The sequence below is a fragment of the Sciurus vulgaris genome, assembly GCF_902686455.1.
Source record: "Sciurus vulgaris genome assembly, chromosome: 1".
Classification (NCBI taxonomy): Eukaryota; Metazoa; Chordata; class Mammalia; order Rodentia; family Sciuridae; genus Sciurus; species Sciurus vulgaris.
Window position 1 is genome coordinate 111,918,988 of NC_136461.1, and position 23,775 is coordinate 111,942,762.

Consider the following 23,775-nt stretch of genomic DNA (forward strand, 5'->3'; position numbering starts at 1 on the left):
CAAGTTCAAAGCCAGCCTCATCAACTTAGTGAGGTCCTAAGCAATTTAGTGAGACCCTGGACCAAAATATAAACTAAAAAGGGCTGGGAATGTGACTCAGTGATAAAAAAAAATGCCTGGGCTCAATCCCCAGTACCAAAAAAAAAAAAAGAAAAAAAAAAAAAAAACACTTTTGCTTTATGTCAAAGTTTGATGACTGTCTCCAGGAAAAGCACAGGTTCAGTTGTTTGGATTATGAGCTGAATTAACTTTTTCTTCCCCCACTGTTACTGTGCTGGAGATTGAACCCAGGATCTGTCTCACTCTAGGCAAGTGCTCTGCTACTGAACTATGCTTGCAGACCCCTTTTTTTTTTTTTTTTTTAAATAAATCAAACACCCTTTTAACTTGAAAGGATGATTGACAGTCAAAATTATTCAGGGCTGGGGATATAGCTCAGGGGTGGAGCGCATGTCTAGTATGCATGAGACCCTGAGTTTGATTTCCTAGTAATGCCAACAACAACAACAACAAAACTATGGTTATTCAGCTATTCAGCTGGGCGGGGTGGTGCACACCTGTAACCTGAACTTGAACCTTTGATCCTTCTGTCTCATTCTCCTGAGTTGCTGTGATTATAGGTGTACACCATTTAGCCGTACCCTTAGACTTTTCTGATGGGATTGGTTATGGTTTTAATAAATGTGTGTGTATGTGTGTGTATCACATTATACGTGGATAATGAAATTTTCAGCATTTACAAAATCTGCATAACTGAGTGAACCATTTTCCAAATAACCAATGCAAAATGTCTTAAATTTGGTCACAGCATGCAGTAGGTAAGTGATGGCGGGGAGGTTGGTTGCTGGGAATCTAGCTAGGAAGTTGCTGGCATTGCCTGGAAAGGATTTTATAATAGCCAGACACAGTTGTGCATGTTTGTAATTGGGGCATTTGGGGGGCTGAGCATTCTTGAAGCCCTGAGTTCATTCCCAGCACCATAAAACAAACAAAAAGATAAATTAACAATTAGCCCAGTCCTACCACATAATGAGAACTGAATAAAAGGTAATTTTCATTAGATAATAAACAACTATGTAAGATGTTACTACCTGTAGGAAGCCATCCTTATCTAGAAGAATCAGATGAGGTTGAGCCATGGGACATAGAGACCTGGCTTCCAGGAAGTAGCAGCCATGGAAGTATGTGGTACTGTGTGGGAGTGGTTCCCTGTCTAGTTTCCCTGATTAAATGGCTCCCCTAACTCCACCCCAGAAGTTCCTCCTGTTCAGGGGCCCCTTTACCTGTGTGTCTATAAATAAAAGAGAGTTGGGCCACTCCATGTTATTAGAGGCCAGAGTTAGTATAACCAGACACATCACACCCCCTCTCATTTAAAAGGAGTATTGGCTCTTATGTGTTTATTGATTAAATAAGTTTATGGGTAATTTATTGATTTACAGACGACATCATCCTTTGGCAGTTAACACTTTTCTCAACCATGTGGGATGTAGCTGAGAGACCCCCACAGCTACCGAACCCCCTTTTTTGGTGGCACTGAGGATTAAACCCAGGTTTTATGTATGTTACATAAGTGCTGTACCACTGAGCTACATTCTCATTAAAGCTACAAACTCATTAAAGGACTAGCTTGTGAACTGCGGGGGAAGGTCTTTTCCCCACTAACTCAGAGCCAATATTGAAATAGGGACATTTCCTTGCTGTCTCTCTTCTCACAGAGTGTATTTTCTGGTTTATTCTTTCATTGAGATCCTGTAGGAATCCTGCCCTTAAACAAGAGGATCCTGACTCTGCTACATTTTACACAAGTTTTGTCCACTGTCCACTGTCCTCTGTGAAACCATAAAGGTTAAACTTTTTTTTTTTGGCTGTACTGCAGGGATCAAACCCAGGGCCTTGAGCTTGCAAGGCAAGCACTGTACCAACTGAGCTATCTCCCCAGCCCCTAAAGGGTGAACTTCTGTCACTAAGGGTTTGGCAGATATCCCTAGAAGAGTCACCAACATTTCAGTTTACCTTTTTTTTTGGGGGGTGGTGGTGCTAGGGTTGAACCCAGGGTCACTTTACCACTGAGCTACATCCCCAGCCCTTTTTATTTTATTTTTGAGACAGGTCTCCCTACATTGCCAAAACCTTGAACCTATAGTCCTCCTGCCTTGGCCTCTGGAGTAGCTGGGATTACAGGTGTATGATGCCACACATGGCTTTATATTTTTGAATTCATGCTTTTGTCTTTTACATTCAAGCTGGTGTTTTATAGTGGAATAATTGTTTGGAGCATCTAGACTGTTTTATTACTGGAAATGAAAAGTCTGATTATTTGTTAATGTTTGTACCCTTATACTCCATCACTATAGATTCCATGAGAGCATAGTCTTGATTTGTCTGTCACTGCTCTTTTCCCAGCACCTTGGCCCTGTGCCTAGCACACAGAAAGTAATCAATAAATAATTCTTGAGAGTTAGGTATGGTGACCGACGCCTGTAACGCCAGCAACTTGGGAGGCTGAGGCAAGAGAATCAAAGGCTCAAAGTCAGCCTGGGCAAGTTGGTCATTACTCTGTCTCAAAATAAAATAAAAAACAAGGCTAGTTGTACAACTATAATACAACAATAAAAAATATAGAAAAGAAAAGAAAATAAAAAAGGACTGGGTATACAGCTCAGAGGTAGTGTTCCTGAGCTAAATGTCTAGTGCCACACCTAAATTTTTTGTTGTTGTTGTTCTGAATATATGAAAGGAAGAAAGTCAGGAGTTGGAAAGGCAATAGGATAAAATTCAGATAAGGACTGGAAAGAGGCCATTGTATTTGGCAATTAAAATATTTTAGGGAGATTTAATAATGAGGCAAAAAGCTGAAATTCAGTGGGTTGTAGAGTCAATAGGAGTTGAATTAGGGATAGAAAATATAACTTTTTTTTTTTTTTTAGTACTGAGGATTGAACTCAGTGACCCTTTACCACTGAGCTATATCCCCAGTCATTTTTATTTTTTATTTTGAGACAAGGTCTCCTCCCTAAGTTACTGAGTGTCTTGCTAAGTTGCTGAGGCTGACCCTGAACTTGCCATCCTCCTGCCTCAGCACCCATCCACCCCCAAAGTTGCTGGGATTACAGGTGTGCACCACTGCATCTGGCTCAAGAAATTTGAGAATGAAGAGAAAGTAGAAGGGTGGTTGAGTGGATGACTTTTTAGAATAAGGAGGAAAAACATTTTTAGGTTAAAGAGAATTACCTTGTGAAATGAAAGAAATTATAAAGGAGAGAGAAGAGACAACTGATATTGTATAATACTCCAGAACAGAGAGAGAGAAGAGCAAAGGTTTAAGATAAAAAGCCTTTGTAGGAAGATCCTTTTCTTTAGTCAGAAAGGAAATTATATGTAGGTTAAAGGTCTAAAGGAGGAATGCTGGGGAATTTGGCACTTGTCTATTTTCCTTTAGAGGTATACTACAAGATGGTCTACAAAAACCAGAGGCTGGGACTAGAGAAAGGTGCTTAAGGAGCACAGTTGTGGGAATTTCACAAGGCATCTGTCTCCCCATGAGGACTGCCACCTTAAGACTAGAAATCACACTTTGGTTCTAGTTCCCACTGGTAGCTAACTAACCATCTCCCATAAAGTAGCAGCTAACAGCCAGAGTGATAAAGACCCATCTTTAATCCTTAATACCTAGAACAACCAGCACATCAGTGGTGCCTTGATAAACATTTTCTTTTGTTATTGTCTGTTGTGCATGTTAGGCAAGTGATGTACCACTGACCCACATCCCCAACCCTTTAAAATTTTTGAAAAATTATGATATGGGGTCTCTAAATTGCCCAGGTTGGCTTTGAAATTGTGATCTTCCTGCCTTAACCTCCCACCACACCCAGCTGATAAATATTTCTTTCTTTTTTTTTTTTTTAAGTATTTCTTGAATGAACAAATAAGCATAAACCTGATCTAGGACTGGGGAGTGGTGAGGGACCAAAGAACAAAAAACAAAGGTAATTAAGTCTGGAGTAAAAGTGTCTTGAGACATTGTGGACTCTGGAGTAGATAGGGGAAGAAATGAAGCCAGAAAGAATGTGGCAGAACTGTCATTGACCCAGACAGGTAATATAAGAATGAGCTGGGCATGATGGTGCATACCTGTAATCCCAGTGACTCAGGAGGCTGAGGCAGGAAGATTGAAAGTTTGAGGGTAGCCTCAGCAATTAATAGAGCCCTCAGTAACTTAGTGAGACCCTATCTCATAATACAAAAAATAGCTCTCTTTCTCCTCCTCACTCTCGCTCGCTCTCTCTCTCACCCTGCAGCCAGACACTCTACCTGTCTGCTTAATAAAATCTCTTGCATGAAAAAAAGTAAAAAAATGGAAAAATAAAATAGAATAAAAAAGGACTGGAGATATAGCTGAGTTCACTCCCCAGTACCACAAAAACAAAAACAAAAATGACTTGAGAGGCTGAGGCAAAAGGACCTCAAATTCCAGGCCAGTGTTGTTAATTTAATGAGATTCTGTCTCAAAAATCTCATTAACCCAGTGTGAGCCACTGGGTTCGATCCTCAGCACCACATATAAATAAATAACATAAAGGTATTGTGTCCATCTACAACTTAAAAAAAAAAAAGGGGGCTCTACTCTTAAAAAAAGTGGGGGGGCACTGGGGATGTGGCTCATGGTTCAATCCCTGGTACCAAAAAAAAAAAAAAAAAAAAAAAAAAAGCAAAAAACAAAAAGCAAGTGGCATACACATGCATGTACATACACATATTCATATAGGCACATATATGTATATATTTGTTATGTATATATATGTGTGTATTTAGTAACTTGTTCATTTTTCATAGGAGTAAAAAATAAAAAAGCTGGGGATGTAGGTTAGTGACGAGCATTCCTGGATTAAATCCCCAGTACTTCTTTTAAAAAAATTTGATGATAGATGATCATATTTATAGATTATCAAGATCAAGAATGGAAGGATAATGAATGTGTTGGATAGAAGAATCAGAATACAAAGAGATTTTGGCAGGCCAAGCCAAGATGTAGTTTAAATGGGTCAAATGTAAAGTCAGCACAAGGTTAAAAAGAAAAATCTCAAGCATATATACAAGATAAGATATAATATGTGTGAAAATACTTAGGAGAACCAACAGAAATTAGGCAAAGCAATTAAAGCATGAAAAACTTACAAGTAGCCAAGATTCTAAGTTGGAGACCAGCCTCAGCAATTTAGTGAGAATCTGTTTCAAAATAAAAAATAAAAAGGGCTGGGGATGGGTCTGTGGTTATAGCTCAGTAGTAGAGTGCTTGCCTAGCATGTGTGAGCCACTGGGTTCGATCCTCAGCACCACATAAAAATAAATAACATAAAGGTATTGTGTCCATCTACAACTTAAAAAAAAAAAAAGGGGGCTCTACTCTTAAAAAAAGTCGGGGGGCACTGGGGATGTGGCTCATGGTTCAATCCCTGGTACCAAAAAAAAAAAAAAAAAAAAAGCAAAAAACAAAAAGCAAGTGGCATACACATGCATGTACATACACATATTCATATAGGCACATATATGTATATATTTGTTATGTATATATATGTGTGTGTATTTAGTAACTTGTTCATTTTTCATAGGAGTAAAAATTTAAAAGACTGCTAACATCAAATGTTAACAAAGGTATGGGGAAAATGCCTAGGGTAGTCTTTACGAGAGTTTTTGAAGTATAAACCACTTTAGGACAATCTTTAAGTATGCATTAATTTTTTGAACACATTCCTTTTGACCCAGCTATTGAATCTTTCAATATTTACCCTAGAGAAATATTCCCATATATCTCCAAGAGGCATAACAGTTTTTACTGAAACATTATAATAGGAAAAAGAATGAAAAAAAGAAAACATTCTATATATCCCAAAACACAATGGTTAAGCTGTGATACATCCCTACTATGAGACACTATATATAATAATTATAAAGAAGACAAGTACCCTGGTGGTTCAGGTCTACAATCTTAATCCTAACTACTCAGGAGGCTGATGCAGGAGAATCATTAGGCCAAGGCCACCCTTCGCAAGTTAGTGAGACCCTCTCTCAAAATAAAAAAATAAAAAGGGCTGGGGTCCTTGCTTGGTGAAGGATCACTCCTGAATTCAATCACCAATTCTGTAAAAAAAAAATAAATAAAAGATAGCTTTTTTTCCTTTTCTTTTTTTGCTCTATGGGACCTTAAACCCAAGGTCTTGTGCTGCTAGGCAAGTGCTATGCCACTAAGCTACTATTTTATTTTACTTTGTTTTATTTTATATTTTATGACAGGGCCTTGAACTTGGAATTCTCCTGCCTTGGCCTCCCAAAGTACTAGAATTACCAGCATCTACCATCATGCCTGGATTTTTTTTTTTTTTTTTTTGTCCTTGGGATTTAAGCTAGGGCCTAGGGTTACTTTACCACTGAGCTATATTCCCAGTCCTTTTTTTTTTTTCCTTTGAGACAGGGTCTTGTTAAGTTGCTGAGGCTGGCCTCAAACTTGCTATCTTCCTGTCTCAGCTTGCGGAGTCTCTGGGATTACAGGAGTTTTATACAGGCTCGGGCTGTAGCTCAGTGGTAGAGCACTTGCCTAGCAGGTGTGAGGCACTGGGTTTGATCCTCAGCACCACATAAAAATAAATAAATAAAATAAAAGCACTGTGTTCATTTACAACTAAAATATTTTTTAAAAAGTTTCATACAACTATATATTTCTGTAAATATATAACTCTATTAAGTAAGTATGGAAAATACAGAAAGATACATAACCAAAATGAAACAGTGTTTATCTGTGGAATGAAAGAAGGAAAGAGGGATTTTGGATAATAGCAAGGAAGACTTTGACCTCTTCTGCAACCCCCCCGCCCCCCCAGTCCTGGGATCTGAATCACGTCTTGCACATGCTAAGCAAATACTCCACCAATGAGTATGTCCTCAGTTGTAGTCTTTTTGAATGAAGATTTTTATCTCTATTATTTGCATGCTTTATAAATAAAATAAACACATTCATATATTATTCTTTTTCTACCAGGGATTGAACCCAGAGGCTCAGTTTACTACAGAGCCACATACCCAGCCCATTTTAATTTTTATTTTGAGCAGGGTCTCAAAATTTGCCTAGGGCCTTGCTAATTTGCTGAAGTTCGCCTTATGTGTCACCGTACCTGGCTCATTCACATATCATTATGAAATCAAAACAACTAACCCTACCTCACTCCCAGAATAACACCTTATAGGCTGGGTGCAGTGGTGCACAACTAGAATCTAAGCAACTTGGGAGGCTCAGAGAAGAGGACACTAAGTTCACTAAGTTGCCACAGCCTTGGCAACTTAATGAGACCTGGTCTCAAAATTTAAAAGAAATAAAAGTAAATATGCCGATGTATAATTAATTAGAACAAAATTTAAAAAATGATTTAAATAAATATGCCTATAGGTATAAAATTTCATGCCAATTTTCCCTGCGCTTCTGTATTTCCCTCATTTTATAAGGCATGGGCTGAAGTGCTTGTTGCTCAAGATAAAACAACTGTGCTTTCTGCATCTCAGTGGTTTTTCCACCCCTCAGTACTAGGAATTGCACATGCTAGGCAAGTGCTCTACCACTGAGCTATACCTTCAGTCCTTTTTATTTTTGTTTTGAGTCAGAGTCTCTCTAAATTTCCCAGGCTTAAACTTGCAATTCTCCTGCCTCATTTTCCCAAGTAGCTGGGATTATACGCATGTGCTACTATGCGTAGCTCAAGGTTTTTATTAGTTGTCAATTTTGTTTGTTTTGTGGTGCCAGGGATCAAACTCAGGGTCTTGCACATAATAGGCAAGCATTCTACCACTGAGCAATATCCCCAGCTAGTTGTCAGTTTTATTTGTCAAAAGAGTGATGGGATAGAATTTTTAAAAAATCTAAGGGATCTATAGATGCTCATATCATCCAAGTCCACACCCAAGCAGGTGATAGTTTAGTTCTACTTGGCTTGGTTAGGCCACAGCTGGGATTTATAGGCAGGTCACAGGAGAAGAGATGTTTCTGGAGAAGGGTCCCAGGAGTTTCCAGAGGAGGGAGAATTCAACTTGGGATCAGTGGGATTCTTGGCATACATGATGGAAGAGAATTTCAGCAAGCACCAAAGGAATAGACAGAGGTTTATTTAGAAAGTAGATACATATTTAAGGGAGAATTCAGTCTATTCTCAAGAGTGAGAAGCCTCTCTGTGGGTTGGGGTCCAGTGTTTATAGAAGGGCTATATCAGGAGCCAGGGTGGAGCTGCACAATTTCACACCAGTTTCCCCTGTGCTTGTGTATTTCTCTTATTTTATAAGGGCATGGACCAGGGGCCTGCTGCTCAAGATATACAACTGTGCCTTCTGCATCTTATTGGCATATGAATGTTTTAAGACTCAGTACCTCTCTCTTTATCCTAAATCCCTATCTCACTACCTACCTGAAAAGTAAGTTCTATTGTAAACATTATCTTCACTTTTTATGCTCTTGAAATAGATGACAGGGTTCAAGAGTTGTGGAACTTGTCCTTGGTAATTTGTTTTAGAATTTTACATTCTGCCTCCCTTTGGAATTTCCTGTTCTATTATGTCTTGGTACCTCACCTGAAACACAGTTTAAAATTTTATGTGTGGCTAGGTGTGGTTTTATATATATATATATATATATATAAAAGGCTGGGGTGTGCAGGTACAAATATGGCATAATGAATATACCACTATTCTATATAATTATAATGCACCAATGGAAAATTTTTTTTTTTAAAAAAAGAGCTGGGGTATAGCTCAGTGGTAGAGCACTTGCCTGGCATATGCAAGACCTGTGTTCCATCCCCAGTGCTGCCAAAATAGAAATAAAAAAAGCTAAAATGTTATGTATAAAACATAGTGTCCCTTATAAATCTTACTTTACATTCTTCCCCATTCCTTATTTGCAGCCTATGTGATTTAGTCATACTTCATAGACCAAGTCACAGACTAGTTATCAAGTTGGTATGACGTGGACTGACCATGCTCTCCTTTAGGGATAAAAATAGCCACACTGATGTCTAGGGCCCACTAAAACCCATTTCCTATGAGTGGGATAAACCTAGTTCTCTATGAAAGAGAAACACCCATGAAACACCCACTCTATGAAAGGGGAACACCCATGGGTTTTAGAGTCTGTCATTAATCATGTGATTTTAGATAATTATCTTTTCTGCCAAGCATGGTGGTGTATACCAGTAATCTACGCTAAGAGGCTGAGATAGGAGGGCAATTTAGGAAGCCCTTGTCTCAAAATTTTAAAAAAGGGCTAGAGTTGTAGCTCAGTGGTAGAACATCTTTGGGTTCAAACACCAGTATGGGGAAAAAGATCTTTTCTGAGTTTCATTAACTTTTTATTAAATAATCTGTGTGTGTGTGTATGTGGTACTAGGGATTTAACCCAGGGAGCTATATCCTTAGCCTTGCTTTTTCTTTTATTTTGACACAGGGTCTTGCTAAGCTTCACAGACTGGCTTTGAAATTGTGATTCTCCTGCCTCAGCTTCCTGAGTCACAGCACCTGGCTTTATAAAATAGTGTTATCTTTATATTAGAAATTTATTTATTTATTTTTTTGGTACTGGGGATTGAACCCAGGGGTGCCTAACTACTGAGCCTACCCTCTCAGCTTTTTTTTTTTTTGAGACAGGGTCTTCTAAATTGCTGAGGCTGGCTTTAAACACATAATCCTCCTGTCTTAATCCCAAACTGCTGGGATTATACGTATGAGCCACTGTGCCTATCTGGAAATTTAATTTAAATTTTTTTTTCAAATTTTTTTCTGCAATGGACGCATTACCTTTATTTTATTTATTTATTTTTATGTGAGGCTGAGGATCAAACCCAGTGCCTCGCATGTACTAGGCAAGTGCTCTACCACTGAGCTACAACTGAAGCCCCTGGAAATTTAATTTTTAATACCACAATTAACATACAAGTATATTCTTGTGAAAGGTAAACTATTTTAGCCAGGCACAGTGGCGCATGCCTACAACTTGGGAGGCTGGGGCTTGTGAGTTCAAAGCCGGCAAGGCCCTAAGCAACTTAGTGAGACCTTGTCTCAAAATAAAAAATAATAAAGGGCTGGGGATGTAGCTCAGAGATAAAGCACCACTGGGTTCAATCCCTAGTACCAAAAGGAAAAAAAAAAAATTAGATATTTTTGATTACCACCATGTTTGACCAAAATATAAGATGCTGGGTTTTTGTTTGTTTTTGGAGGGGGAAAAAAAAACCTCAAAGAGAGCACACATAAATTCTGCAGTAGGCACAAGCTCCAACTTGGTACAACAATGTAGCCTGCCTCTCTGACAGGGGTTTGCTGGAGAATGGTAATGGTAGCAAAAGCCAAAGGCCTCATGGCTTGAGACAGGAGGATGGCAAGTTCCAGGTAAAATATGCTCAAGTACCAATGTCTATCCTATGATAAATATATGATGCGCTCAGACAATAAATTGGGGCAATTTAGATCCTATCTGAAAATTAAGAAAAAAAAATGAGGGGGGAATGTAACTCAGAGGTAAAGTGCCAGTGGGTTCAATCTTCAGTACCACAAGGGCATTCTGCTTCCTTCATTCATCTTGTGACATTTTAGCCAGTCAAGGATAATTTTGGGTCCTATATGTTTTGTTCCCTGTGGTTTTTCATCTCAAATTGCATAGAGGAGATCTTATGCCCAAATTCTTTCCCTAAAACAATTTTCCAGCTTAGTAGAACAAAGATAAAACCAAAAAACCCACCTCTTGTACAATTATGCTCTTCTGTCACTAGGATAAAGGGAGCCCCCTACTTTATTACTGTCAGAGAAGAAGTACGGTCAGGATTTCCAAAGTGGCAAATGCCTGTAATCCCAGTAACTCCGGAGGCTGAGGAGGATCACAAGTTTGAGGCCAGTCTCAGCAGTTTAGTGAGATACTGTTTCAAAATAAAAAGGAGCTGGGCATGGTGGTGCACACCTGTAATCCCAGTATCTTGGTAGGCTGAGGCAAAGAGGATCACAAGTTCAAAGTCCATGTCAGTAACTCAATGAAGCCCTATACAACTTAACAAGCCCCCCCCCCCCAAAAAAAAAAAAAAAAAAAAAACAATGGGGCTAGGGATATAGCTCAGTTGGTTTAGAGTGCTTACCTCAAAAGCACGAGGCCCTGGGTTCAGTCCCCAGTGCGGAAAAAAAAGAAGAAAAAAAAAAAAAAAAACCAACAAATTCCACTTATTGAGCATCTGCTTTGCCATCCATGACAAAAATTTCTTTTCATATATCTAATTTCATTCTTCTTTCTTTGGGTAAAGGATTGAACCCAGGTGTGCTCTACCACTGAGGTACATCTCCAACCTCTTATTTTACTTTGAGACAGGGTATGTATGGGGTGAGTATTAGTGATTTAACCCAGGAGACTTTACCACTGAACTAAAGCCTCCTGAGTGTATGGGATCACTGGTGTGCACCACCATATGTGTTCCATATATCTAATTTATTTTTTCTTTTTCTTTTTTCTTTTTTTTTGGTACTGGAGATTAAACCCAGGGGTGCTTAACCACTGAGTTACATCTCCCAGTCCTTTTTATTTTTTTTTATTTTGAGACAGGGATCACTAAGTTACTCAGAGCCTCACTAATTTGCTGAGGCTGGCTTTTTTTAAAAAAAGTATTTTTTAATTATACATGACAGTAGAATCTATTTGATATATTTATACAAACATGGAATATCTTATTCTAATTAGGATCCCAGTCTTGTGGATGTACATGATATTAAGATTCACTGTGCTGTATTCATATATGTACAGATGAAAGTTATGTTAGATTTGAGACTGGCTTTGAACTTGCAATCTTTCTGCCTTAGCCTCCTGAGCCACTGGGATTACAGGCATGTGCCATTGTGCCCAGGTCATATATTTAACTTCATTTTAACAAATTCTATATAAAGTTTGTTTTGTCATTATTCCCATATTACAGATGAAGGAACTGAGGTTCAAAAACTTAAATAATTCTGTTCTTAAACTGTGACTTCTGAGGAAAAGGAGATGTTTAAGAGTATCACTGGTGGGTGGGAAGTGGCATCTGGGAGCAGGAATGAGAAACATAAAAATATGGAGTGAATAGAAGAGACAGGGAAACATCAAATTAAGAGAGAGGGAAAAAAAATGCAGGTCCTAGGAAGAACTGCTGTTCACTCCAAAACACTCAATTGAAACATATTCTAGATGTGTTTAAATTATTTAATCTCCATAGCAACCATCTGTTGTCTTCCTATGACAATATAGTTTGTGGTGCCTAAATTTAGGCACTGGTGAGGATGGTATGAGTATAGGCTAAGAGAAGTAAGTGGGACCATTAAGTTAAGAGGAAATGGTACTGAAAATACAGAATCCCTTGGTATGCCCTCATTTATCGCTTCCCTCAGCACATCCTTGAGGTAGGAAAAATCTTTTTTTTTTTTTTTTTTTTTACGTGCTGAGGATTAATTGCAGGGCCTCACGCATGCTAGTCAAGCACTCTGTCACTGAGCTGAACCCCAGTCCAGAAAGGGCTTTAGGCCCTGATTCATAGCTAAGCCTTGCACATATTTTGTCTTATTTTTACCAGTTATGTAAATTCCTATCCATTTGGGGGATTCCCTTAGTGCAAGAGGGGAAGGGTAGAAGCTTTTGCTTCCCATTTTCACCCCAGGTGCCACTTTCAGGGCTACTGAGAGTAGAGAGAGGTTGGAGGATCTGATCCAATGCAGGTGTGGTAGCCTCAGGGGGAAAGGTAGGGAAGAGAAGCAAGGTACACGGTTCAGGAATAATAGGGGTGCTATATGAACTAAATGGGTCCAGGCCTGAGTTAGAAGAGTCAGCCTTAATGGTTCTCAAGCAGGGGATTCCATAGAGCATTTGGCAATACCTGGGACTTTTTGTTTGCTTTTGTGGTACTAGGGATCAAACCCAGGACCTTGGCATATATATGCTAGGTAAGCACTCTACCACTGAGCCACACCTCCAGACATCCCGGGGACTTTTTTGATTGCCCCAACAAAGCAACTCATGGGTAGAAGACAGAGATGCTATTAAACATTCTGAAATGCATAGTGCAGCCCCCACAACAAAGAATTTTCTCAAGAATGAGAAACCCAGGTGGTGGCACACACCTGTAGTCCTAGTAGTTCTGAAGGCGGAGGCAGGATTGCAAGTTCAAAGTCAACCTCAGCAACTTAGTGAGCCTCCCCTTTCCGCCCCACTCAAAAAAAAAAAAAAAAAAAAAAAAAAAGAGAGAGAGAAAAAGAGAAAAAAGGAGGCCTGGGGATGTGGCTCAGTGGTTAAGTGCCCCTGGGTTCAATCCCCAGTACCACTAAAAAACAAAACAAAAAAAGAACAATGAGGAAACCGTGAGTTAAGAATGGATCAGGAGTTCAGGAGGTCTATCCTTGGTCCACTGTAGGAGCATCATTGATAAGTCAAACTACAGAAAGGGAATACCAGATGTCTACTTATTTCCCTGGGCTTTGAGTTCCTCTCACACTTCCAAAACAAGTATGAGAATTCTAACAAAAATAATCTAAACTGGAGTCCAAATTTACTTTGAAATTAGCTTCTAAGGAGGGCCTTGAGTATAGGAAAAGATACCTAACAGAGCTGTGTAACCTCACAGAAAGTATGAACTTTAGATCTTGGTTTCACCATTTGTAAAACAAGTATAAAACTCAATAGTTAGTTCCAAAATTCTGTATTTTTGGATATTTCTTTTCTTTCTTTTTTTTTTAAGAGACAAGCCCAGGCTGATCTCAAACTCCTAGGCTCAAGTGATCCTCCTGCCTCAGCATTCCAAGTAACTGGAACCACAGGCTTATGCAACCATGCCCATCATTTCCTGTAACTAGCTGTACCCAGTTTGGGTCAATGGAAATGACTCAGAAATGCAATAGCAGCAGCTTGAGGATGACTCAGACTTCCCTAATTATACAAGGCACTTCAGACATGGACCTAAATGTCAAACCAGGACTCATGATCGCTGAATGATGCCAGGACTTCCGTTTGTGTAGTTGAGTAAGTGGTATCCCCATGGAGTGATTTTAGTAACAGTAAGTTGCCTCTGCCAAAAAAATTCCCCTGTAAGTCTGCTGATGTTTTAATTTCAACTATGAGAGTTTTATATCTGGTTAAAAATGTAAATACTCTAAATAATTTGATGCCACTAATTGAATTTGGGACTATACAGCAGGTAAGTGGCACTAGATCAAGAATGATGCTTGAGCTGGGTGTGGTAGCACACCCTTGTAATCCCAGGGGCTTGGGAGGCTGAGACAGGAGGATCACAAGTTTAAGACCAGCCTCAGCAGCTTAGTGAGACCCTAAGCATCTTAGTGAGATTATCTCAAAATAAAAAATTCTGAAAAACGGGTAGGGATTTAGCTCAGTGAAAACCCCCCACCCAGGTTAAATCCCCAATATAAAAAATAAAATTAAAAAAAAAAAAGAAAAAGAAAATTTATGTTGGCTGGGGGTATAGCTCAGTGGCAAAGCACTTGATAAGCATGCACAGGCCTTGGGCTTCAATTCCTAGCAACAGTAAGAAAGAATACCTATCTGTTCTTTAAAAAAAGAAAATTCTTTTTGTTACTGGGGATTGAACCCCAGGGGATGCTCTACCACTTAGCTATATCCCCAGCCCTCTTGATTTCTTGAGACAGGGTTTTGCTAAACTGCCCAACTGACCTTGAACTTGTGATCTTTCGAGCTCAGACTTGCAGCATGCAGCAGAATTTATTCTTTATTGATGGGTATGTGGTCCTAGTATTTAATACATGGATAATATGAGAAAAGTTCATATCTGTGAACTAAATTTTATCAGTTCAGTCTTTTCAATCTAAATATTATAATAAAAGTTAATTACTGAGAGTTCATATTTTAATTTCTATTACCTATCCATGATAAATGTCAGAACAAGTTTCAAAAAACTCTTAAATACTAAATTCTGTCACTAACATATTCTTTTATGTGGTACTGAGAATCAAACCCAGTGCCTCACACATGCTAGGCAAGCACTCTACCACCAAGCCACAACCCCAGCCCTAAACTGCAGTTTATTTATTGTTTCCTACCTAAATATGAAGTGCCTCTATCACTAAACTGAAATTTATTTGAAATTTATTATTATCGTTGTTTGTGGTGCCAGGGATTGAACCCAGGGCCTCCTACGTGCTAGGCAAGCACTCAACCACTGAGTCACACTCCCAGCCCTTCTTTTTTTTGGGGGGAGGGGGTTGCATAACTGGGGACTGAACTCAGGAGTGCTTTACCATTGAGCTACACCCCCAGTCCTTTTTATTTTTTGAGACAGGGTCTCTCTGAGTTGCAAAGGTCTGCCTTGAACTTGGGATCCTCCTCCCTTAGCCTTCTGAGTTGGTGTCTGCCACTATTCCTAGCTACTGTATATTTAACAGTAAAAAGAACACAAAAAATTTATCACATGACTAATGCATGGGAGTGTGAGACTGCTAGCTGCAGTTTATACCAAAATGTTTCTTTTTTTTTTTTTTAAGGCTTTTAAAATTATTTTTAAATAGAAACTCTTTTAATAAAAATTTTTTTATTATTATAGATGGTAACAATACCTTTATTTTATTTATTTATTTTTATGTGGTGCTGAGGATTGAACCCAGTGCCTCACACATGCTAGGCAAGTGTTCTACCACTGAGCCACAACCCCAGCCCCCCAAATGTTTCTTACTTGAAGAAGTCACCACCACAATGTGGTTATCAGTAGTTAATGCTGTCTCTTTTCCTGTCTTAAGAACACTTGTTCTTTTGCAGTACTGAGGAGGGTCAAATCCAATTCCTTGCACATGCTATAAGTATACCATGAGCTACATCCCCAGCCCAAGAAGACATTTTAACCTCTATAGAGAAAGCCATCCCTTGGCTGATAATGTGAGCATTTAGCTTTTCAAAAGGTAGTGATGGCATTGCCTGAAGAGTAATCTTCCTTATTCTCTCATTAAAGGTTTTATTTTCCTGCTTACTTATCCACTGCTATTGCCATCCAGAGACTATTTAAATAAGTCATACTTTTTTTTTTCTTTACTTGGTACTGGGGATTGAACCCAGGGATGCTTTACCACTGAGCTACATCCGACCCCAAGCCCCTTTTTGAGACCGTGTTTGTCTAAGTAGCTGAGGCTGGCCTGTAACTTTGAATGTTTCTGCCTCAGTCTCTTAAGTCATTAGGATAATAGGTGTGTGCTACAATGTCTAGTTCAAAGTCTTTGTTTTTTCTGATTGTTTACATATTAATCTGAACTTGTCAGTGAGCAATTCATTCTTCCCATATATATTTATTGAGCACTTATATGCCAAACACTATTTTTGTTATTTATTTTTGCACACGCTAGGCAAGTACTCTGCCACTACATGACGCCCCCAGCCCCATTTGAAAATTTGAGTCAGGGTCTTAAGTTACCAAGGCTGGCCACCAACTTGCAATCCTCCTGCCTCAGCCTTCTGAGTAGCTAGGATTACAGGTTTGTACCACTATACCTGGCCAAACACTATTCTTCTTCTTTTTTTTTTTGGTACTGGGAATTGAATCCAGAAACATTTTATCACTGAGCTACATCCCCAGTTCTTTCATTTTTTGAGACAGGGTCTCCCTAAGTTGCTGAGGGCCTCACTAAGATTCTGAAACTGGCCATCAACTTGGGATCTTCCTGCCTCAGCTTCCCAAATTGCTGGCATAGGTGTATGCCACCATGCCTAGCCAAATACCATTCTTGATGCTGGGATTTTATCAATGAAGAAGACAAAGTTCTTGTTCTCATGAAATTTTCATTCTAGGAAGAAAGCAATGAAGAAGAAAACAACATAATTGTTTCCAATATAATTGTAGCAGAAAGTGATGGGGATAGGATGATTTGATAACATAATCAGACTAGCCTCTCCAAGGAAGAGTTATTCAAGTAGAGTCCTGAATATAGTGAAGAAGCATGAATCTAGGGGAAGCACATTCCAGGTAAAGGGACCACCAAGGGTAAGGGCAGTATAAAGAACAAGTTTACTATATTTAAAGAGCAAGTGTGTTTTGAGCATAGTTTGGCTAAAGCAGAGAAACAAAATACAGGAAGAGGCAGGGACTAAAGCACAGAAGAGGCCAAGCCAAGGAATTTGGTTTTATTTTGATTTTATCCCAAGTAGAAAGCCACTGGAAGGTGTTCTGTTATTGTTGTTTGTTGGTTTTTGTGGTACTGGGGATTGAATCTAGGACCTTGAACATGCTAGGCAAGCACTCTACCACAGAATTCTTTTATTATCTATCTATCATCTAGTTTATTTATTTGCTGTACTGTGGATTGAATTTAGGAGCACTTCCACTGACCTATATCCACAGCCACTCCCCCTCACTTTTTTTGCATTGCTGGCAATGCAAAATTGGACCTTGCACACGTTAGGCAAGCACTCTGCCACTAAGCTATATCCCTAGACTTTTTTTTTTGGAGTGGGGATTAAACCCAGGGGCACTTTACCACTGAGTTACAGCCCCGGTTCTTTTTAGTTTTTATTTTGAGACAGGGTCTCACTAAGTTGCTTCGGGCTTTGCTAATTTGCTGAGGCTGGCCTCCAACTTGCAATCTTCCTGCTTCAGCCTCCCAAGTAGCTGGAATTGTAGTGTACAACACCACACCTGGCTCATTGGAAGGTTTTGATCAGGGAGTGATGTGATCTCGTGTATGTTTGTTTAATTATTACTATTGTGGTACTGGAGAATTAAACCCAGAGGCATTCTACTACTGAGCTACATCCTAGCCTTTTTTATTTTTTGAGATAGGGTCTTGTTAAGTTGCTGACGCTGGCCTGGAACCTGCTGGCCATTCTTGAACTTGCAGTTCTCCTGTCTCAGCTTCCCAGCTCGCTGAGAATATAGCCATCTGCCACTGCATCTAGCTTGGTGTGTTTTAAAAAGTACACTGTCGGGCTGGGGATATAGCTCAGTTGGTAGAGTGCCTGCCTCGCATGCACAAGGCCCTGAGTTCAATCCCCAGCACCACAAAAAAAAAAAAAAAAGTACACTGTCTATAATGTTGACAATAAACTATGTTGGTGTAAGAACAAGTCAGTTAGGAGGCTACTACAGCAATCGAAGTGAGAGGGAGGTAGCAGCATTGGAGACAGTTATCTCCAATAGTTTGTGTTTGAGATTAATGTCTGAATACAGCATGTAAGAGTAAAAAAAATTCTTTAGTCAGACATGATGGCATACTCCTGTAACCCCAGTGACTCAGGAGACTGAGGCAGGAGGGTCTCTCTGGAAAAGCTAGGTATAAGGTAATGACATCGATAGAGACAAGGAAGAATTTGTTCAAGAAAGAGTACTGGGACTGGGGTTGTGGCTCAGTGGTAGAGTGCTTGCCTGGCATGGCTGAGGCACTGGGTTTGATTCTCAGCACCATGTATAAGTAAATAAAAAATAAAGGTCCATCAACAACTAAAAAAAAAAAAAAAAAAAAAAAAATCCCAGAGACTCGGGAGGTCAATGTGGGAGGATTTCATGTTTAAGGCCAGCCTCAGCAATTCAGGGAAACCCTCAGCATCATAGCAAGACCCTGTCTCAAAAAACAAAAATTAAAACTAAAAAGAGCTGGGGATATTACTCAGTGGTAGGGCACCCTGGGTTCAATCCCTAATACCACATACACAAGAAAGGGTACTTCAGGGCTATGGTTGTGGCTCAGTGGTAGAGTGCAGTGCTTGCCTAACACGTGTGAGGCACATAGCCACTGAGTCACATCCCCAGTCTTGTTTTTTTTTTTTTTTTTTTTTGGCGGTACTGGGGATGGAACCCAGGGCCTCGTGCTTGCAAGGCAAGCACTCTACCGACTGAGCTATCTCCCCAGCCAGCCCTGCCAGTCATTTTTTACATTTTATTTAGAGACAGGGTCTAAATTCCTTAAGGCCTCACTAAGCTGCTGAGGCTGACTGCTTTTTTTTTCTTTTGTGGTGCTGGGGATTGAACCCAGGACCTTGTGCATGCAAGGCACACATTCTACCAACTAAGCTATATCCCCAGCCCCTGAGTCTGGCTTTGAACTCATGATACTCCTATCTTAGCCTCCTGAGCCACTGGGATTACAGGTATGTGTCACCACACCCAGCTTATCTTCCATCTTTGTATCATTGAACCCTGCCCCAAATGCAGAACCCTCCCACTCACTTATACTTTCATCCTTGGACCCCTCATTTCTCTGATGTTTACCCCCTACCCCTCAACATATTTACAGTTAGGTTTCTCCTAGGAAGGACACTGGCTTATTGGCTGACCTAAGGATTCTCCCACCCCCTATATCAGAAAGTGGGGGAATTGAGATACACAGCCTCCTGGTATGATTTCTAGACCACTGTTCCTCCAATATGTTTATTTCTATATTTTGTGGTGCTAGGAATTGAACCCAAAACCTTGAACATGCTAGGCAAGACCTCTACTAAATTGCTGAGACTGGCCTTGAACTTGTGATCTTCCTGCCTCAGCCTCCTAAATTGCTGGGATTACAGGTGTGCACTACTGTTTCCAGACCACTCATAATCTTTTTGTTTTTGGTACTGGGGAATGAGCCCAGGGGCACTCAACAACTGAGCCACATCCCCAGCCCTTTTTTGTATTTTATTTAGAGAGGGTCTCAATGAATTGGTTAGAGCCTTGCTAAATTACATGACCCCAGCCCAAGCTTCAACTTTTACTTATTCTTTTTGCTCAGCCAACAAATATGCCTAACTCATTCTCCTCCTAAAACAATAAAATCTTCCCATATCACTCATTTCCACCACCCAGATTCCCTCAGCCAGTCTACTGAATTGGCCTCAAAAAGGTTAAATAAAACGGATACTCTGCAGGGCATGGTGCCGCATGCCTATCATCCTAGCAACTTTGAAGGCGGAGGCAAAAGGATCACAAATTCAAAGCCAGCCTCAGCAACTTAGTGAGGCCCTGTCTTAAAAAATTAACAAGGGCTGGGGATGTGGCTCAGTGGCTAAGCATCCCTAGGTACAATCCCTCATACAAAAAAACAAAAACCAAAAAACAAACAAATAAAAAATGATTCTTTTCAAGTCTTCCTTTAAAAAAAAAAAAAAAAAAAATATATATATATATATATATATTATTTTTATGTGGTGCCAGGGATCAAACTTAGTGCCTCACGTGTGATAGGCAAGTGCTCTACCACTGAGCCACAACCCCAGTCCCCTTCAAGTTCTCTTTCTAAAATTTTGTCATTTTATTCTTTTCAGAATTGAAGTTGTCTGCTGGGCATGGAGGCACACACCTATAATCCCAGTGACTTAGGAGATGAGGCAGGAGGATTGCAAATTCAAAGCCAGCCTCAGCAACTTAGTGCAGCACTAAGTAACTCAGCAAGACCCTGTCTCTAAATAAAATATTTTAAAAAAGGGGTGGGGATGTGGCTCAGTGGTTGAGTGCCACTAGGTTCACCCCTGGTACCAAAAGAAAAAAAGAAGCTATATGACTTGGGGCTTGGGAAAAAATTATTTTGCCTCTTTGTTTTTTCTTCTCTTAAAAGGAATTTTTTGTCTTAGTTTTCTCTTTTGTGTAATGGAAATAGTAAAAATGCCTACATTAAAAAAGAAAAAGGGTACCTACATCATAGAATTGTTGTAAGGATTAAGTAAGATGATCTAAATTAAGCACTTAGTATGGGACTTGACACATATTAAGTACTCCAAATATTCGGCCAATATTATTATTACACAACCCTATTCCTCTACATAGTTACACCTCCACTACCGCAAGTTTAACACTGTAATGAGATTGTTCTTGTGTGAATTTCCCACCAGAGTATAATCTTGAGTATAATCTTGAAGTATCTACATATCACTCACCTTGCGTTTTAGCATAGTGCCTGACATATTGTGGGCACTTATTAAATGATAACTACATTGTTTAAGTACTACCTACCTTTCAAGGACAAGTTCAATTTCTGTTTCCTCCACTAATATTTATCTAGTGAGTCCAAATGGATTTTCCCTTCTCAGAATTCTATTGCTTGACTAATCATATACTATCTTGTATTGCAAATAGTGTCCAATGAGGCTACACGTTCTGATAGGGTAGACAGTACCATCTCTTACTTTATCTACCCAACAACAGCTAACATTTTCAATTCAAAAGTGAGTATTTCAAAGTTATTTATAAATCAAAATATTCACAAGCATGAGAAGTTTTACTTATCTTTACTAACAAGTCATCCATCTCTAAAAACATATAGCTGACAACTCATTTTCCTGACTCTCTTACCTTAGCTTTTGGAACTACATTATTTTCATGCCAATATTTTCCTTTTATCCTTAAGGTAGATCCCAATAGAGTACACTGTACATGGAAGAGCTATTTGTGTAGATGCCACTGGCTCACTGTAGATAACCTTAATGAGAACTCAGTTATTATTTTTCTTTTTGTCTGCCTATTCTATGCCCAGGCTACACTAGCTTAAAACAATGCATAACAATGGCTCAGCTGAGAGGCTTGTCTGCACAATCACCACCCAATCATGCTGAAGTAGTAGAAGAGACCTTGGCTTAACTCTATGATCGATTTTTAGAAAACACCTAGCTAATATATCAAGTAGGAATGATTATTTGAAACTGTAGAATCCACTTTCCTGGGTTGCCTATCTCTGTAGTTTGAAGGAAAACAAATCTCAAGGTTTTTTTTTGGTACCAGGGATTAAACTCAGGGTGCTTAACTACTGAGCCACATGCCCAGCCCTTTTTTGTATTTTATTTACTGACAAGGTCTCACTAAGTTGCTTATTAGGGCCTCACTAAGTTGCTGAGGCTGGCTTTGAAGTCACAATCCTCCTGCCTCAGCCTCCTGAGTTGCTAGGATTATAGACGTACGTCACGGCACCCAGCTAGATGTTTTAAACTGAAAGTTTAAACTGAAATATAGATAGCCACAAACATTTATTGGTACCTAGGATTCCCAAAGCTACAGCTTAAAATTAAGGACCAGGAAACCCAAATAATACAAAAACCTAGATACTAACTCAGGCTCTTCAGCTAATATGCCTTGTCACTTTACAAACAACTTATTTTTATACCTTAACTCTCTCACATATATTAGAATGAAATTGCACTCTCTGAATGATCCTACAATCAGCTTCTCTGACCTCATTCCCCAGTCTATCCACTTGGCAAGCTTAACCCAGGGATAATGTACTCAGAAAGAAGTCAGGGGATTGAGAACATTCACCAACTCCACCATGATAAACAATAATTTGCATCCTAAAATATATAGCTTTAAGACTTGTTTATAACTGTTAAGACACTGAACTTTTTCACATATAATTTTCTTTCAGCTAGACAATAAACTTCACAATGACACAGAGTGCTTTTAATGTATTTTCATGCCACTGGGAGCAATGACACGTACCTGTAATCTCAGCAACTCAGAAAACTGAGGCAGGAAGATACTAAGTTCAAGACCAGCCTCAACAACTAAGTGGGGCCCTATGCAACTTAGCGAGATCCTGTCTTAAAATAAAGGTAAAAAGGAATGGGGATATAGCTCAGAGGTAAAGTGCCCCTGAGTTCAATCCCCAGTACCAAAAAATAAAAAATTAACATATCTTCATACCACCTTGCTCACTCAAGTATACAGCAAACTGTTTGGAAAGGCAGGTGCAGCCAGGTGTAGTGAGGCACTCCTACAATCCTAGGTACTCAGGAGGCTGAGGCAGCAGGATTGAAAGTTAAAAAGTCTAGCCTTGGCAACTCAGTGAGATAAGATCCTGTCTCAAAAAAATTAAGGGATAGGGATACAACTTAGTGGTAGAGTGCTTGCCTTGCACGCAGCCTTGGAATCAATCCCGTGCTACAAAAACTAACTAAATAATTGACAGACAGATGGTTAGAATGTATCACAATCCCCTGGCTAAATCAGGAGAGCAAGCCAGAAACACCCCAAGTAGTTAATCTTCAGTTTACAAGGTGCTCCCCCTACATCCCCAACACAGTGGGGATTTCTCTGGAATATCTATGTTTCCTAGACCTTGTTTATCTTCCTTGAAGCATAGACACTAGAGAAGCTAATCACAGTTGGGGAAATAACCATGATCAACTCTCCTAATCAAAGTTGGGCTAAATGGGCAAGTGGTTTCAATCTACTTGTGTCTATGGGACAGGTGGTGAGGAGAGAGGGGTGGATGATGTAAGTTTATTTCTCCCTTGCTAATGTTTTTTCAGTAGGTTACATTCACAAGCATCTTTTAACTCCTTTCAGTGCCAGGATTCCAGAAACGCAGGTTGGGTCATCATGATGAAACAAGTCGCTCTGCCTTCTACTGGCCACAAGCAAAAAGACAATTTCTTTTGTTTTATTACTAAGAGGACACATTTCTCTTTGATAGGCATGGGAATCTGCGAAGGAATGGATAGTTGAAAGGAAAAAGAGTAGTTTTCTTTTTTTTGCTGAGTCTAGACTAAGCTTTATGTCAACAAGCTATTTGAGTCATATACCTTACATCCTGCATTTTGTGAACCACAATCTGAGGTTGATGCATCTTAAGGAATGTACAGGGGTTAAGAAAAGTCTTATGCCAGCAGGAATGCACCCTCTTCCTACAGATGGAAACAGGCAGAGCCATCTCCCATATTAAAGGTCCCTGTGTTCCTTAGAAACTCAGGGACACAGACCAGCTTCTCCCCTGAACGGTGTTTTCACTCTGGTTTTCCTCCCACTCCCAAACCCCAATAAACACACC

General features: G+C 39.5%; 1 protein-coding gene across 12 annotated transcripts in view; it reads left to right on the top strand.

Annotated features, from left to right (window-relative positions):
• Positions 1-23,775, top strand: part of LOC306642234 (uncharacterized protein) — a gene marked incomplete at its 5' end in the record, with an annotated part of 157,587 nt that overhangs the window by 5,230 nt on the left and 128,582 nt on the right. For 2 of the 12 annotated variants that reach the window (XR_013758430.1, XR_013758432.1), the window contains 2 exons: positions 8,326-8,454; positions 22,372-23,235. The exons of 3 other annotated variants lie outside the window; for them this stretch is intronic. Of the gene's footprint in view, positions 1-8,325; positions 8,455-13,772; positions 17,418-22,371; positions 23,236-23,294; positions 23,432-23,775 lie in introns of those variants that run through there. 7 more of the 12 variants (XR_013758431.1, XR_013758438.1, XR_013758437.1 and 4 more) reach the window with 6 other exon arrangements.